General features: G+C 38.8%; 1 protein-coding gene across 1 annotated transcript in view; it reads left to right on the forward strand.

Moving 5' to 3' along the window:
* Nucleotides 1-19,192, forward strand: part of PDE11A (phosphodiesterase 11A) — a 482,346-nt gene that overhangs the window by 46,730 nt on the left and 416,424 nt on the right. The gene's annotated exons all lie outside the window — the stretch shown is intronic.

Consider the following 19,192-nt stretch of genomic DNA (forward strand, 5'->3'; position numbering starts at 1 on the left):
CATCTGCAAATAATGATGGTTTTCTTTCTTTACAATCCCTTACCTTTTATTTCTTTTTCTTACCTCCTTACTGTGCAAGAACCTCCAGTATCATGTAGAACAAGACTGATTATAACAGGTCTCTTTGTCTTAAAACTGAGCTTATAGAAAATGCTTTCAGTTTAATCATTAGGTGTGAGGTTTTTGTGGGTTTTTTGAGATCTCCTTTATTGGGTTAAGAAAGTTCCCTTCTATTCCCAGTTTGCTGAGGAGGTAGTTGTTATTAAGTTTAAAATCACAAGAGAATGCAGAGTTTTATTAATTTTTTCTGCCTTTATAAAGATATGATTTTTTTTACCTTACACTGTTAATGTGGTGAATTACTTTAATGGCTCTCATATTAAACCTATCTTGCATTCCTAGGAAACATCAACTTGGTCATAAAAAGTTACCTTTTTTATACATTGTCTGATTTGTTTCACAAAATTTTTGGTTTTTAGGGTTTTTTGCATCTGTATCTATTCATAAGCAAGACTGGTCTATATTTTTATATTTTCCTTCTCTTTTTCTTTTTTTGTCACCCAGGCTGGTGTGCAGTCACACAATTACAAGATTCACTGCAGCCTCAACCTTCTGGGCTCAGGTGATCCTCGCACCTCAGCCTCCCAAGTAACTGGGACTACAGGTACAAGCCACCATGCCTAGCTAATTTTAAAACATTATTTATAGGGACAGGGTTTCACCATGTTGCCCACTCTAGTCTCAAACTCCTGGGCTCAAGCAATCTTTCTGTGTTGACCTCCCAAGGTGCTGGGATTACAGGTGTGAGCCACCATGCCCAGCCTTTTTTTTTTCCCCCCTTAGAATACTCTTGTCTGGTTTTGAAAGCAAGGTTATGTCACAAATGAACTGGGAGAATGGTCTTTCTTTTTCCATTATATGGAACAGTTTATAATAAATTAGAATTGCCCAATGCTCTGATGTTTTGTAGAATTTCCTAGAAATCTATCTGGATCTGAGGATGTGTGTGTTTAATGGGAATATCTTAAACTACTGATTCAATTTATTTAAAGCTTATAGGACTCTTCATGTTCTCTAGTTTTTTGAAATATTTTTTGGGTAAGTTTTAATCTATTTATTTCATCTAACTTTTCAAATTTATTGGCACAAAGTTGTTCATAACACCATTATATTTGTTTAATCTTTGTAGCAACTATAGTTATAGGCCCATTTTATTCCTGATTTTTTAAAATATAAGGCCTCTCTCTCTTTTTTCTCTCTTGATTATTCTCTCTAGAGAATTTCATATGTTATTCTTCTTTTGAACTTTGTTAATTCTTGTCTTAGTCAGTTTTGTGCTGCTATAACAGAATACCATAGACTAGGTAATTTATAATAAACAGAAATTTATTAGTGTGCAGTTCTGGAAGCCAAGGAGTCCAAGATCAAGGTGTCTGCATCTGGTGAGGGCCTTCTTGCTGTGGCATAACATGGTGGAAGGCAGCATATGGTGAAAGGGCAAAGACTGCTGGGGAGAGGCAGACCCACCTCTGCAATAGTGAACCCACTCAAGTGATAATGGTATGAGCGTATTCCTGAGGGCAGAGCTCTCATGACCTAAACACCTCTTAAAGGTCTCACTTCCTAATATTGTCACAATGGCAATTAAATTTTAACATGAGTTTTGAGGGGGGAAAACATTTAAACCCTAGCAATTGTCTTCATTGTATATTTCCTGCCATTTTCTTTAACTTTTGCTCTTATTTTTGTTATTTTTTTCAGTTTTCTGGAATTTATTTTGCTGCTCTTTTCCCCTAACTCCTTATGGTTGGATGATTATTAAGTTGAACATTTCTTTTTTTCTTTTCCTGAGATAAGCATTTATGACAGAACCTTTAAGAACTCTAACTGTGGTCGGGCGCGGTGGCTCAAGCCTGTAATCCCAGCACTTTGGGAGGCCCAGATGGGCTGATCACGAGGTCAGGAGATCGAGACCATACTGGCTAACACGGTGAAACCCCGTCTCTACTAAAAAATACAAAAAACTAGCTGGGCGAGGTGGTGGGCGCCTGTAGTCCCAGCTACTCGGGCGGCTGAGGCAGGAGAATGGCGTGAACCTGGGAGGCGGAGCTTGCAGTGAGCCGAGATAGCGCCACTGCACTCCAGCCTGGGCGACAGAGCGAGACTCCATCTCAAAAACAAAAAAAGAACTCTAACTGTGGACCACAGTTTTTATATATGATGTGTAATCATCCTGGCATTTTTATAGTTAGACATTATTTTTCTTAGTATTTTTAAAGTATTTTATAACTTCTATTTTAATTTTTTGATTGATGGGTAATTCAGAAATGTATTCTAAATGTTTAAATATTTGGTTTCACTAATTATCTTTTTATTATTGTTCCTAGCTAAAGTGTATTGGAATTAAATGATATTTTCTGCATGATATCAGTTATTTGACATGGTGATTTCAAATTGGCTAACTTGATGACTTAGCTTTTGGTGAATTTTCATAAACTTTTCATGTCAATCATGGAACTAATTATATGAAATCTCTTGTTGTTGGGTGCAGTGTAGCTAGATGTATCAGATGTACTTGTATGTGAGCGTGCTGATGGGTGGCTTATGGTGGGGAAGACAATATCCAATGATGTCTATAAGATAACCTTTCTCAAGAAAGGCAGAGGGACTTGGAAGCTATGAAATTTTTCAATTTGTTTTTGCAACTCCATCTGAAGGATGGTAGACTTTGGTAGCCCAAGGCTTCTTGCAATTTCTACTGCTTCTGTTGTCCCGTACTATGCAGATCCTAAAGTGAAGAATTCTAGTTGGTTAAATTGATTGCTCATTTTATTGGAACACCTCAGAAATGAATTGAGATTTATAGAATGGTTCCTGATACTCTTATTTGCATGAGAGTAAATGCTAGCTGATCTATCAGATCTTTCTAGCCCAGCAAAACCCAAACCTGAAAAATATGAATGGTCTAATTAGCTGGCTATTCCAGGTGCTTGAACTAGTTCATAAAACAACCACTGCAGCATTTTGCTAGCTGGCTACGAAAATGACATGTTACAAGGCAGCAGGCAAGAGAACAGTTCTAAGAGGGGCTAGTCAACTCTATCCAAGGTGGAATAGCTTAGATGAGAGTGCCAATGAACATGCCGACTCATTTCTCCAGTGTGTCTGGCTAGAGGGCTCCTACTCTCAAACATTTATGTGAAAGCACTTTGGTGCTGTATTTAAGGAAAAGGCACACTTGTATTCATCCAGATTATTTACAAATGATTCCTGCTGATGGGATCCAGCCTCTGAATGACCTCCCCACAGGTTGACACCTTCAGTTTGGTATGTCACCTCTACTCTCAAATTATAGGGCAAGAGATTCATGTCCCCATTTTTTTTTTTTTTTAGTGGAACACGTGACCATATAACCTCTGCAAGGAGTCCAGGTACTCTTGGCACTGTTGCTTATTTGTAACTGAAGCTAGGGTGAACACCAAGGAAATGGAGAGCCTGGCCTGGGAATGGAGAAGAAAGGCTTCAGGGATGCAGGAACTTATAGTGGGGAAGGGAATGTGTATGGAACCAACCAGCTCCAGGGATCCACCTGGAAGGTTGGTGGGAAGTAGTGTTAAGCTGCTTCCAAGTCCTTTTCCCAGTGGAAGATGCCTGATTTTTTTCTAACCTGGGCTTTCAGTGGTGGAACACACTGCTGTGGTTGGAGGACTTGTTCACAGCAATCTTTTACAAACTTCTATTTACTGGTTTAATATTTGTTGAGTTTTTTTTTAGTTGATAGTATTGATTCTTTTGGAAAATCAGGATGTTTTCCAAGATTATGTATGCTATGCCACATAAGAGGTTGTGATATTTCACATGAAATGTGGAGAGGGTCAGAATCTGAGTTGAAAAATCCATCCATTTCACATATCAGAATATTGCCCAATTATAGTATCTTGACAGTCTTTCTGTTCTTTGTTCTTTGTGATTTTCAGGCAATACCATCAAGTTCCTTTGGCATTATGGGTAGCAGGTCAATTGGACCTTTTATGATAAGAGTTTTTTTTAGCTAGGATGATAGAGGCTAAAAAAAGCAGCCATGGCCATTTGGATTACTAGCTTAGACTCACTTATATCTTGCTAAAAGTATAGAGTGCTATGGTTTTTCATAAATTATTTATGAATATTGACCCACCTCCAGCTTGACAGCTGTCATCTGGTGTATGTTGCCTATCTATTTTACTGGCAATTCAGTAGCATAATGACTTCTCTCCTTTTGGAGGGCACTTTTGGAACTATTGTGCTGTCTTAGATGGTAATTTCATTACCCTTAGGAAATTATGCTAATTTTACTGATTTCTAAACCACTTTTCTTCATGTAACTTTCTCATGTCATAATAAAACCACTTATAACATGTAAAATAAATTCTAACACCTTTTTTTTTTAGTGGTAGTGTGTTTATATCATAATATAATCCATTTCCTGTTGACTATGTAGATATTTTTCAATTTTTCCTTATCATAAATTCCTAGAAATGAAATTATTAAAGAGTATAAAAAATTTTTAAAGACTTTTGTTACTTCTTGCCAAATTGCCCTCCATATTTATTGCACTAATTTATATTCTCATTAGTGTGTATAAAAGTAGACATTTGACTGGTCCTTTCAATAAAGCTAGATACTGGCTTCTTAAATGATTAATACTATAGTATTTCATGTTAAAATAGGAAATATGTCTTGCCAGGGTTTGAGTAAATTTTTTGTTTTACTTTTGCAATTTATTAAGAGATGAGTACATTTAAGTCTTTATTCTGCTTGAAATTAATTTTGATGTCTGATGTGAGATAGGGATCTAACTTCTTTTTCCCAAATATAGCACTAGTTGAATAATCCCCAATTTTCTGACTGATTTGAAATAATACTCTTTTGATTAACTGAATACACTTATTTCTATAGACATTTATTTCCACATGTATATATACATATATAGGCATATATGTGGCTCTCTATTCTCATTCACCAATTTTTCTATTTTTAGAACAGTTTTAATTATTGTTGCTTTGAAATAGATTTTTAAAATCAGGTACTCACTGTATTTTTATCATCATGTTCTCACAAGAAAGTATGACCTAAAACATTTTGAACATTTTAAAAACATTTTTAAAAACACGTTTTATTTAAAAATCTGTTTTTAAAACACATTTAAAAATGTGACTTTAAAATATTTCAAAACCTAAAAAAGCTTTAAAAAGCAGATTTTAAAAAATTACTTTTTTCTTTTTTTTTTTTTTTGAGACAGAGTCTCACTCTGTTGCATAGGCTGGAGTGCAGTGGCGCAATCTTGGCTCACTGCAACCTCCGCCTCCTGGGTTCAAGTGATTCTCCTGCCTCAACCTCCTGAGTAGCTGGGATTACAGGTTCCCACCATCACGCCTAGCTAATTTTTGTACTTTTAGTAGAGACGGAGTTTCACCATGTTGGCCAGGCTGGTCTTGACTCCTGACCTCACGTGATCCGCCCACCTCGGCCTCCCAAAGTGCTGGGATTACTGGCATTGGCCACTGCGCCTGGTCAGAAATTACTTTTTAACATTAAACTTTTGTCAAAGAGGAATTGGAACTTCTGTATATTAACAATAAAACCTTTATGTAATTTAAAATATAACATATCACTATGACTTTATAAATTATGGTATTTGCCATAAATGTGGGAAGGATCAGCATGTGATTGAGACAGCTGCCTACATATCAGTTACATTTTTGGGCCACTTTTTGGGTTGTCTCGGTTGTCTTCAGTGGAAAGAATTCTAGAGCTCTCTGTTGGAGGTGGCCCATGTTAGGTTCTGATGAATGGATGAGACCAGGTCTCCAGCGTCTCACTGTTACATCTGTTCTTCTGACCTGGACCTGGCTTTTCATGCATCACTGTCTTGACCTTGGCTTGCCCTGTATTCTCTACTTTCTGACTGTTTGTCTGGTGTCTGAATCACAGCTTGGTGCTGATAATTCCCTTGCTCTTATTTGCAGACTGCCTGGCCTTCCTGGTTTCACCTTAGAGCCTCATTTCCCTGATTCATTGCAGTTCTTAGATGGTCTCACTGTGCCAGGGAGAAAGGTGCCTACTGGTTAGCTGACCCTTCCCATAGCTCTTTCTTCAGGTACTGGCCTTTTCTTAGACATTTTCATTATACACAATAAAGCTTATAGAGCATGATGTTGCATTTTAACTCCAGGTACAATATATTTGCAGACTTACTGTAATAGATATCTGGGCTGTCTATTAAAGCAGTTTAAGAATTCATCATTTTCTTTTTTACTATGTCAGTTGCACTTTGATTTCAAGTGTGGTGTGGGTCTTCATTTTCCTGTGAATTTCCCTTGAGATTTGTATTTGTATTTATTGTAATGAAGAGAAATAATAGTAGCCATGATGATAAGACAGGACCAAAGAAAAGTGCCAAGTAAGAAAGGAAGAACAGAGGGAAGTAAGATCAGCAAACAACGTTTACTTTAGCAACATGACTAAAACACATGCCCCAAACAACATGGTAATCACAATAACTGTTCTGAAATTTCATATCACATTATTTGATGGTGTCTATCAACCACCAATTCTATTTGAAAGACTTAAATAAAGGTATGCCCTTTAAACATTTAGCAAATAGAGCTTACCTGTGTGAATGTACAAAATACTCCACTTCCAACTACATCACTTCAGGTCCATAAAAGAGTGAAGCTTCAGAAACAACTTTTGGTAATCTTTTTTACTATTTAGAACTCTTTAGGAAAGAATTTGGAGATTCTTTTTATTTACCATACAGCAATGAAATTCTGCCAATACATATTAAGAACAACAATGATAATTTTTCACTTTTTCTCAGCAAATATCAAATTAGGAGGCCTAAAGAATGAGCTATGTAGTTGCCACATGCTGTGTCTTTGTTTTTATGCAATGTAATCTCAAGTCTTCCATCAATTCAGAACAATTAGTTCTTCTTTCTATGAAGAAGGGCAGAACAATATATTTCAAGTTATTAAAGACTAATCAATTTTTGAAAGCTTTGCCTTCCAACCATTTTCTGGAAAATAAGTGACGTCTACTGATAAGTCGTAAGTGTAAGGAGATGATTTTATGAATTAGAATTAAATGAGTATTACTAAATGATATATCAATAAAAGCAATTTTTTGAGCTTCAGAACGTTTGGCAATCTATTGGTTTGTGTTTCAATGGATTATTCATTTTGTATTTTTTATTTCCATTAGCTTCTCTATATTACAACTCCATAAGGCATTTGAAAGAGGATGTAGACAAAATATGAGACTGAACTTTTTCTCTGAATCTTTTGGTGGGGCAATGGGCTAATGTGATGTTGAAAAAGATATGCAGGCCTAGTTCATTAAGCCTTCAGGGAAAGTGGATGGAAAAGACAAAATAAAACAAAAGCTAAAGCTCTAAAGCATGGTTTATAATCCGTTGTCTTCAGACCCTGGAGGCCTTGGATTTTGTTTTTGGAGATGGAATCTTGCTCTGTTGCCCAGGCTGGAGTGTAGTGGTCCAATCTCAGCTCACTGCAATCTCTGCCTCCTGGGCCCAAGCAATTCTCCTGCCTCGGCCTCCCGAGTAGCTGGGATTATAGGTGTGCACCACCATGCCTGGCTAATTTTTTGTATTTTTAGTAGAGACGGAGTTTCACCATGTTAGCCAGGCTGGTCTCAAACTCCTGACCTCAGGTGATTCACCCGCCTCAGCCTCCCAAAGTGCTGGGATTACAGGCATGAGCGCCCCATGAGGCCTTGGATTTATTAAGTGACCCTCTAATTCAGTGGTTGTTAACCCTACCCTGATCAACAGCCAGAAGTCAGATCCCATCCAGGGCCCCTCCCGCTACCAATTGTGATTTAATTGGTTGGGGTGGGGCTAAAGCATAAGTACTTTCCTAAAGGTCCCAGGTGATTCCAGTATTAACAACCTCTGTTCTATTCCTATGTATGTCTAAGTGTCTGTAGGCCGAAGAATACTTTATATACATGCATATCTTATTTCACCTTTTCTCTCTAATTTCTTTATAATTTTTCTCTATAATCTTCTCCACAATTTACAATTATAACTTTATAATTTTTGAGCTATATTTTGTAACTCAAAGACAAGGTCATTTGAAAGTGTTATGGAATTAATAGGGGTTTTTGTTGTTACATGTTTCCTCATAAGTATGTTTTGGAAACATAATTACATCATGTGGACACTCTTAGACTTGAACAGTTTGAGCATTTTGGCTGTGAAAGACCTAAGGTATATTTGCGATTCTGGTTTTTAAAAGTCACCCTTGTAGATTAAACGTTGGTCGAGATTAGTTCTTGGCTTAATCATGAGTACTGGAAAATTTTACTGTAAAGTATTGGGGATAGAGTCCTTAAATACAGAGGGAGTAAAAGATCTTAGGCGACCCATCTTTGCCATGAATGTGGGACCCGGATAAGATTCTCAACTCTGAGTCTTGCCTTAGGGAGCCTCCAGTGGTTTCTCTGGGAAAGTAGAAAGAGAAGATGGATTTCTTTTGCTTCGAGGCTTCTTTTGTACTTCTAAAGCATGTTTTTTGGGGGCTGATTGGGATTCTTGAGCATATTAAACATAATTCATTCTCAAAGACATGAAACCTGAGTTCAGAGGTTGCTTTTTACAGCCTTTGTGGATCTTGAAGGTGGGAATCCTTTTTCTGGGTGTGCTTCGTGGCACTACATTCAACTCCAAAACTTGCAGGCGGGGTCCAAGTGCAAGATCCGGGGTCAGAAATGTATCCAATTACTGTTCTCTATGAAGGAGGCACAGGTCAGTTCCTTCACTGAGAAGTAAAAATTGCTTTTTGCCTTTGTCTTTTTAAAGGTTAAAAATCACAGCTGCATGTTATATACAAAAGACAGATCTGCATAAAAGGCATGGAAAAGATTTCTGCACTTCTCAGGAGCAGTTGTACTTAAAATATCTGGGCTAGAAAAAAATATTATGACATAAAAATACTCAAAGCAGTAAGAGTCTACTACAATTACAACAGCTCATTCCAGATTTTAAAAACCTTACTTTACCTTAATTTATTAGGAATCTCTCCTGTTGTAGATCATTTCTTGTTCTTTTGTCCTAAGGGAGATGAATAAAAAGTGGGCACCATTCTCCATATGATATTTCATTATAATCCTTGAGGCATTTGTTAGTTTCCTATTCAAGTTTCCATTTTCAGAAACAAATAAGCACATTTTTTGCCTTCTTCCTAGTCCTGTTTCCTCCTTACCTGGCCTTCTGTGAAGCTCTGCTGGTGGTCGTGGTGACCTTCTGAAGATCCTGGGCTTAAAAGTTGTTAGGTGAAATTCCCATCCTTACCTAGACAATTTTTATTTTCCATTCTAAGTTCTTTTGCTGAAATTAAAAAAAAATTGTCTATGTCTGTATCTATATGTAAATCTATCAAACTTCTTTTTGAGCATCTGCACCACATTGATGACCCACAGTCAACTAAACCTTCAAATGTCCACAACGAAACTCATGTTCCCCAGAATCTGTTCCTCACTGTGTTCCTCACTCAGTGAGTCATCCCACTACCCACCCAGGCACCTGCACCAGAAATATGGAGTCATTTTCACTTCTCTAACTTTCACAACCTTCCAAATTAATCAGCATAGAATCAGTTCTATTCATTCTACCTCCTAAATATCTCCCAACTCAGTACACTTTCCACTACTCCTACTGCCACTAACCACCATCCCAGTCCAGAGATGGTTCATCTCTCACCTGGACCTCTTGCTTCCAATCCATTCTTTACATGTAGCCATAGCAGTCTTTCTAAAATGAAGACTCAGTCATATCACTCCCACTCACCTTCCTAAAATCCTCTAGTAACCCCTTGCTTCCTCTATGATAAATTTACAGTTCTACACCTAGTTACTAGGCACCCTCTCATCAGCCTCCAGCTGTCTTTCCCACCCCATGTCTGACTCTTCCCACAAGAGTCATCTTCAACTTCCTTCTGTTCCTCAAATTAACCAAAGTTTATTGCCTCCTGGACTTTAGACATACTATTTCCTCCTTCTGGGACACTCTCCTCCACCTCTCCCTAATGCTTCTCTCCTTTTTTTCTGGATAATTCCTATTGATCCTGTGGGTATCACCTTAAAGACTTCACTTTCTTTGGGAGATATTGTCTGACCTTAGACTAGATGTGGCACCCTGCTGTGTGTTCCATAATGCTCTGTGTTTCCTCTACTATTATACTCATTTGTGGTGATTACTTGGCTAGTTAAATCTATTTTTTAATTTCATCTATTATTAAACTTTTCTTTCTATAATATCAGAGTAATATGTTCCTTTATCTAATTATTTTCCTAATTTTCTTCATCTACTATAATTAATTTATGCTTCAATTTGGGACTCAGCTTTCTTGATTGTTTCTAATTGGAAGATTAATCTACAGATTTATATATATATTAGGAAAGTGCATAATTGTATCAGCAATTCTGACCTCCCATTAGATTAGATTAATTTGATTTTATCAAGTTTTGAGTCAATTTGTGAGAATTATAAGTAGTGTAACGAAGACACAGACAAATCATGTCTTAAGATGCATTGTTTTTTAAAACCATTAAGACTTAATGGAGACTGAGGGTGGTGGCTCATGCCTGTAATCCCAACACTTTGGGAGGCCAAGGCGGGTGGATCACTTGAGGTCAGGAGTTCGAGACCAGCTTGGCCAACATGGTGAAACCCCCGTCTCTACTAAAAACACAAAATTAGCCAGTGTGGTAGCACATGCCTATAATCCCAGCTACTCAGGAGGCTGAGGCAGGAGAATTACTTGAACCTGGGAGGTGGTGGTTGCAGTGAACCGAGATTGCACCATTGCACTCCACCCTGGGCAAAAAGAGGGAAACTCCATCTCAAAACAAACAACAACAAAACAAACAAAGACTTAATAGAATAAATCTTTCTTCCTAGCTTTATTTTAAATTAAAAAGATTAATTCTTATCACATGTATCAATACAATTACATTTTCTCCTTTTTGTTTTTGAGACAGAGTCTTGCTCTATCACCCAGTCTGGAGTGCAGTGGTGCAATCTCAGCTCCCTGCAACCTCGGCCTCTCGGGTTCAATCGATTTTCCTGACTCAGCCTCCTGATTAGGAGTAGTTGGGATTACAGGCGCCCACCAACACACCCGGCTAGTTTTTGTATTTTTAGTAGAGATGGGGTTTCACCATGTTGGCCAGGCTCGTCTTGAACACCTGGCCTCAAGTGATCCACTCATCTTGGCCTCCCAAAGTGCTGGTATTACATGCATGAAGCACCGAGCCAGGCCACGTTTTCTCTTTAAGTTATCAGTTTATCAGGTGGATTTAGAGAAGTGAGGAGATGGTGGGGAGAGTTTAGAGTATTTTTATGACTCCTTGTCATGCTAAAGCATCCCAGTGTCTATTGTTCTCATGTGACTTTGTATGCTTTAGCAATGGGGTAGCAACCTACTCCATAGCCTTGGTCTACTCAGACTCAGAGTTGAGTTTTGGTCAGTAAGAGACTCTTTTCCAGAGATGCAGATTATCACAAAGGTAAGGGCAAACAGGCTGTGCCTACTCCAGAGTGGATTTTCAGTCCAGTCCATCATGGCCAACACCACCATTGCTATGCAACCACCAGAATACATACCACTCTTCTTGTTCCTCCCCATTTTAAGGCGTTTCCCATTGATAGATTTTATTGCTCTCACTAATGAGTGAAACCTTTATCATTTAGGACAATGGTTCTCATATGAGGACAACAGAGGAGCATTTAAAAAACCAATGCCTAGTATTGATTGATTCAGTTTGTGATGACTTTCTCAAGTTAATTTTCAGATGCAGTCAAGGGGAAGAACCACTGATTTTGGTCAAAGGTGCACTTCACCTTGTTTAATAAATTGATTTATCAACTTCTACTCTCTTCATATGTAGACTTTCACCTTTATCTCAATCTCCCCCATTCCAGTAAATGATACTTCCATCCACAGTTTCTCAAGTTAAAATCTGAGGCTCCTTGTCTTTTGTCTATTCTCCCCTCCCAACCAATCCATCAGGAAGTACTACAGACTCAACTTTCAACGCATTTGTCTACTTGTCTTTACCCTCATTGCCTTTTTCTTAAACCCAGACTATCCTCATACCTTACCTGGACCACCAAAATTTCCCAACTGGTCTATTTCAGTCCTGTGTCCTCCTCCATGAAGTTCTTAATTTTAGATAAGAATAAGCTATCTATGTTTATAAAATCTTAATATTTTACTACATTGGACTTTTTTCACATAAAAGAGTCTAATATGTTTTGTTATACAGCTTTTTATTTTTAGAAATTTTATTTCATAGAATATATTTTTATATTAGAAAATTTCAAATGGCGAAATAATAATTTTTTATACTTTTATACTTATAGGCAGATTGTTTTAGGACAAGTAAAATAAACATATTTGAAGGATTAAGTTTTCATTTAGAATGTTTGATTTTTTTTTTATTATACTTTACGTTCTAGGGTACATGTGCATAACGTGCAGGTTTGTTACGTATGTATACTTGTGCCATGTTGGCGTGCTGCACCCATCAACTCGTCAGCACCCATCAATTCGTCATTTATATCAGGTATAACTCCCAATCCAATCCCTCCCCCCTCCCCCCTCCCCATGATAGGCCCCAGTGCGTGATGTTCCCCTTCCCGAGTCCAAGTGATCTCATTGTTCAGTTCCCACCTATGAGTGAGAACATGCGGTGTTTGGTTTTCTCTTCTTGTGATAGTTTGCTGAGAATGATGGTTTCCAGCTGCATCCATGTCCCTACAAAGGATGCAAACTCATCCTTTTTTATGGCTGCATAGTATTCCATGGTGTATATGTGCCACATTTTCTTAATCCAGTCTGTCACAGATGGACATTTGGGTTGATTCCAAGTCTTTGCTATTGTGAATAGTGCCACAATAAACATACATGTGCATGTGTCTTTATAGCAGCATGATTTATAATCCTTTGGGTATATTCCCAGTAGTGGGATGGCTGGGTCATATGGTACATCTAGTTCTAGATCCTTGAGGAATTGCCATACTGTTTTCCATAATGGTTGAACTAGTTTACAATCCCACCAACAGTGTAAAAGTGTTCCTATTTCTCCACATCCTCTCCAGCACCTGTTGTTTCCTGACTTTTTAATGATTGCCATTCTAACTGGTGTGAGATGGTATCTCATTGTGGTTTTGATTTGCATTTCTCTGATGGCGAGTGATGATGAGCATTTTTTCATGTGTCTGTTGGCTGTATGAATGTCTTCTTTTGAGAAATGTCTGTTCATATCCTTTGCCCACTTTTTCATGGGGTTGTTTTTTTTTTTCTTGTAAATTTGTTTGAGTTCTTTGTAGGTTCTGGATATTAGCCCTTTGTTAGATGAGTAGATTGCAAAAATTTTCTCCCATTCTGTAGGTTGCCTTTTCACTCTGATGGTAGTTTCTTTTGCTGTGCAGAAGCTCTTTAGTTTAATTAGATCCCATTTGTCAATTTTGGCTTTTGTTGCCATTGCTTTTGGTGTTTTAGACATGAAGTCCTTGCCCATGCCTATGTCCTGAATGGTACTACCTAGGTTTTCTTCTAGGGTTTTTATGATATTAGGTCTAACATTTAGGTCTCTAATCCATCTTGAATTAATTTTCATATAAGGAGTAAGGAAAGGATCCAGTTTCAGCTTTCTACTTATGGCTAGCCAATTTTCCCAGCACCATTTATTAAATAGGGAATCCTTTCCCCATTTCTTGTTTCTCTCAGGTTTGTCAAAGATCAGATGGCTGTAGATGTGTGGTATTATTTCTGAGGACTCTGTTCTGTTCCATTGGTCTATAGCTCTGTTTTGGTACCAGTACCATGCTGTTTTGGTTACTGTAGCCTTGTAGTATAGTTTGAAGTCAGGTAGCGTGACGCCTCCAGCTTTGTTCTTTTGACTTAGGATTGTCTTGGCAATGCGGGCTCTTTTTTGGTTCCATATGAACTTTAAAGCAGTTTTTTCCAATTCTGTGAAGAAAGTCATTGGTAGCTTGATGGGGATGGCATTGAATCTATAAATAACCTTGGGCAGTATGGCCATTTTCACGATATTGAGTCTTCCTATCCATGAGCATGGTATGTTCTTCCATTTGTTAGTGTCCTCTTTTATTTCACTGAGCAGTGGTTTGTAGTCCTCCTTGAAGAGGTCCTTTATATCCCTTGTAAGTTGGATTCCTAGGTATTTTATTCTCTTTGAAGCAATTGTGAATGGAAGTTCATTCCTGATTTGGCTCTCTGCTTGTCTGTTACTGGTGTGTAAGAATGCTTGTGATTTTTTAACATTAATTTTGTATCCTGAGACTTTGCTGAAGTTGCTTATCAGCTTAAGGAGATTTTGGGCTGAGACAATGGGGTTTTCTAAATATATGATAATGTCATCTGCAAACAGGGACAATTTGACTTCTTCTTTTCCTAACTGAATACCCTTTATTTCTTTCTCTTGCCTGATTGCCCTAGCCAGAACTTCCAACACCATGTTGAATAGGAGTGGTGAGAGAGGGCATCCCTGTCTTGTGCCAGTTTTCAAAGGGAATTTTTCCAGTTTTTGCCCATTCAGTATGATATTGGCTGTGGGTTTGTCATAAATAGCTCTTATTATTTTGAGGTACGTTCCATCAATACCAAATTTATTGAGCGTTTTTAGCATGAAGGGCTGTTGAATTTTGTCAAAAGCCTTTTCTGCATCTATTGAGATAATCATGTGGTTCTTGTCTTTGGTTCTGTTTATATGCTGGATTACGTTTATTGATTTGCATATGTTGAACCAGCCTTGCATCCCAGGGATGAAGCCCACTTGATCATGGTGGATAAGCTTTTTGATGTGCTGTTGAATCCAGTTTGCCAGTATTTTATTGAGGATTTTTGCATTGATGTTCATCAGGGATGTTGGTCTAAAATTTTCTTTTTTTGATGTGTCTCTGCCAGGCTTTGGTATCAGGATGATGTTGGCCTCATAAAATGAGTTAGGGAGGATTCCCTCTTTTTCTATTGATTGGAATAGTTTCAGAAGGAATGGTACCAGCTCCTCCTTGTACCTCTGGTAGAATTCGGCTCTGAATCCATCTGGTCCTGGACTTTTTTTGGTTGGTAGGCTATTAATTATTGCATCCATTTCAGAGCCTGCTATTGGTCTATTCAGGGATTCAACTTCTTCCTGGTTTAGTCTTGGAGGAGTGTAAGTGTCCAGGAATTTATCCATTTCTTCTAGATTTTCTAGTTGATTTGCATAGAGGTGTTTATAGTATTCTCTGATGGTAGTTTGTATTTCTGTGGGGTCGGTGGTGATGTCCCCTTTATCATTTTTTATTGCGTCTATTTGATTCTTCTCTCTTTTCTTCTTTATTAGTCTTGCTAGCGGTCTGTCAATTTTGTTGATCTTTTCAAAAAACCAACTCCTGGATTCATTGATTTTTTGGAGGGTTTTTTGTGTCTCTATCTCCTTCAGTTCTGCTCTGATCTTAGTTATTTCTTGCCTTCTGCTAGCTTTTGAATGTGTTTGCTCTTGCTTCTCTAGTTCTTTTAATTGTGATGTTAGAGTGTCAATTTTAGATCTCTCCAGCTTTCTCTTGTGGGCATTTAGTGCTATAAATTTCCCTCTACACACTGCTTTAAATGTGTCCCAGAGATTCTGGTATGTTGTATCTTTGTTCTCATTGGTTTCAAAGAACATCTTTATTTCTGCTTTCATTTCATTATGTACCCAGTAGTCATTCAGGAGCAGGTTGTTCAGTTTCCATGTAGTTGAGCGGTTTTGATTGAGTTTCTTAGTCCTGAGTTCTAGTTTGATTGCACTGTGGTCTGAGAGACAGTTTGTTATAATTTCTGTTCTTTTACATTTGCTGAGGAGTGCTTTACTTCCAATTATGTGGTCAATTTTGGAAAAAGTGCGACGTGGTGCTGAGAAGAATGTATATTCTGTTGATTTGGGGTGGAGAGTTCTATAGATGTCTATTAGGTCCGCTTGGTGCAGAGATGAGTTCAATTCCTGGATATCCTTGTTAACTTTCTGTCTCGTTGATCTGTCTAATGTTGACAGTGGAGTGTTGAAGTCTCCCATTATTATTGTATGGGAGTCTAAGTCTCTTTGTAAGTCTCTAAGGACTTGTTTTATGAATCTGGGTGCTCCTGTATTGGGTGCATATATATTTAGGATAGTTAGCTCTTCCTGTTGAATTGATCCCTTTACCATTATGTAATGGCCTTCTTTGTCTCTTTTGATCTTTGATGGTTTAAAGTCTGTTTTATCAGAGACTAGGATTGCAACCCCTGCTTTTTTTTGTTCTCCATTTGCTTGGTAGATCTTCCTCCATCCCTTTATTTTGAGCCTATGTATATATCTGCATGTGAGATGGGTCTCCTGAATACAGCAGACTGATGGGTCTTGACTCTTTATCCAGTTTTCCAGTCTGTGTCTTTTAATTGGAGCATTTAGTCCATTTACATTTAAGGTTAATATTGTTATGTGTGAACTTGATCCTGCCATTATGATATTAACTGGTTATTTTGCTCGTTAGTTGATGCAGTTTCTTCCTAGCCTCGATGGTCTTTACATTTTGGCATGTTTTTGTAATGGCTGGTACCGGTTGTTCCTTTCCATGTTTAGTGCTTCCTTCAGGGTCTCTTGTAAGGCAGGCCTGGTGGTGACAAAATCTCTAAGCATTTGCTTAGCTGTAAAGGATTTTATTTCTCCTTCACTTATGAAACTTAGTTTGGCTGGATATGAAATTCTGGGTTTAAAATTCTTTTCTTTAAGAATGTTGAATATTGGCCCCCACTCTCTTCTGGCTTGTAGAGTTTCTGCTGAGAGATCTGCTGTTAGTCTGATGGGCTTCCCTTTGTGGGTAACCCGACCTTTCTCTCTGGCTGCCCTTAAGATTTTTTCCTTCATTTCAACTTTTGTGAATCTGGCAATTATGTGTCTTGGAGTTGTTCTTCTCGAGGAGTATCTTTGTGGCGTTCTCTGTATTTCCTGAATTTGAATGTTGGCCTGCCCTACTAGGTTGGGGAAGTTCTCCTGGATGATATCCTGAAGAGTGTTTGCCAACTTGGTTCCATTTTCCTCCTCACTTTCAGGCACCCCAATCAGACGTAGATTTGGTCTTTTTACATAATCCCATACTTCTTGCAGGCTTTGTTCATTTCTTTTTCTTCTTTTTTCTTTTGGTTTCTCTTCTTGCTTCATTTCATTCATTTGATCCTCAATCGCTGATACTCTTTCTTCCAGTTGATCGAGTCGGTCACTGAAGCTTGTGGATTTGTCATGTATTTCTCATGTCATGGTTTTCATCTCTGTCATTTCGTTTATGACCTTCTCTGCATTAATTATTCTAGCTATCAATTCTTCCACTCTTTTTTCAAGATTTTTAGTTTCTTTGCGCTGGTTACGTAATTCCTCCTTTAGCTCTGAGAAGTTTGATGGACTGAAGCCTTCTCTCATCTCGTCAAAGTCATTCTCTGACCAGCTTTGATCCGTTGCTGGTGATGAGCTGCGCTCCTTTGGAGGGGGAGATGCGCTCTTATTTTTTGAATTTCCAGCTTTTCTGCCCTGCTTTTTCCCCATCCTTGTGGTTTTATCTGCCTCTGGTCTTTGATGATGGTGACGTACTAATGGGGTTTTGGTATAGGTGTTCTTCCTGTTTGATAGTTTTCCTTCTAATAGTTAGGACCCTCAGCTATAGGTCTGTTGGAGATTGCTTGAGGTCTACTCCAGACCCTGTTTGCCTGGGTATCAGCAGCAGAGTTTGCAGAAGATAGAATATTGCCGTACAGCGAGTGTACCTGTCTGATTCTTACTTTGGAAGCTTCCTCTCAGGGATGTACTCCACCCTGTGAGGTGTGGGGTGTCAGACTGCCCCTAGTGGGGGATGTCTCCCAGTTAGGCTACTCAGGGGTCAGGGACCCACTTGAGCAGGCAGTCTGTCCATTCTCAGATCTCAGCCTCTGTGTTGGGAGATCCACTGCTCTCTTCAAAGCTGTCAGACGGAGTCGTTTGCGTCTCCACAGGTTTCTGCTGCTTTTTTTGTTGTTGTTGTTTAGCTGTGCCCTGTCCCCAGAGGTGGAGTCTACAGAGACAGGCAGGTTTCCTTGAGCTGCTGTGAGCTCCACCCATTTCGAGCTTCCCAGCGGCTTTGTTTACCTACTTAAGCCTCAGCAATGGCGGGCGCCCCTCCCCCAGCCTCGCTGCTGCCTTGCGGTTAGATCACAGACTGCTGTGGTAGCAATGAGGGAGGCTCCGTGGCAGTGGGACCCTCCTGGCCAGGTGTGGGATATAATCTCCTGGTTTGCCCGGTTGCTTAAAGCACAGTATTGGGGTGGGAGTTACCCAATTTTTCAGGTGTTGTGTGTCTCAGTTCCCCTGGCTAGGAAAAGGGATTCCCTTCCCCCTTGTGCTGCCCAGGTGAGGCGATGCCTCACCCTGCTTCAGCTCTCGCTGGTTGGGCTGCAACAGCTGACCAGCACCGATTGTCCGGCACTCCATAGTGAGATGACCCCAGTACCTCAGTTGAAAATGCAGAAATCACCGGTCTTCTGTGTCGCTCGCGCTGGGAGTTGGAGACTGGAGCTATTCCTATTCGGCCATCTTGCTCCGCCCCCAAATGTTTGATATGTTAATACAGTTGCAAAGGAGACTTCTTCCCTAAACGGAACTTCTCTATATTTAGCAGCTTTCCAAACTCCACTTCTTAGGATTTAGAAATTAGTAGTGTGAGATATCAGCTTTTTCTAATTTTAATGTTTCCCAAGGACATGGATCCATCAGTAGCTGATATCAACCGAACAGAGGGGGAAATTTTCAAAACTTAAATTTTGTCTAATTTTCAGCAAAGTCTTTATGCATGAATTAACAGTCTTGCTCTTTGTCTATCCTTGTCGGGAAAAATACAGGAGATGTTTGATCATGTATTTAGTAATTAAACTGAATTCTCTTTAAGAGATTGGTAAATGAAGATGCAAAAGCTCATATATAATGTTTAGTTATACTCTGATTCTGGGGAAAAAATCTCATTAACTCACCAGAAAATGGGACTCAGTTGCACAGTTTCTTGAATACAAATCCTCTCAAACTTTTCCTCAAAGATTAAATTCTGGGCTGGGGGCAGTGGCTCACACCTGTGATCCCA

This window comes from Rhinopithecus roxellana, chromosome 14 (genome assembly GCF_007565055.1).
Source record: "Rhinopithecus roxellana isolate Shanxi Qingling chromosome 14, ASM756505v1, whole genome shotgun sequence".
NCBI classification, from domain to species: domain Eukaryota; kingdom Metazoa; phylum Chordata; class Mammalia; order Primates; family Cercopithecidae; genus Rhinopithecus; species Rhinopithecus roxellana.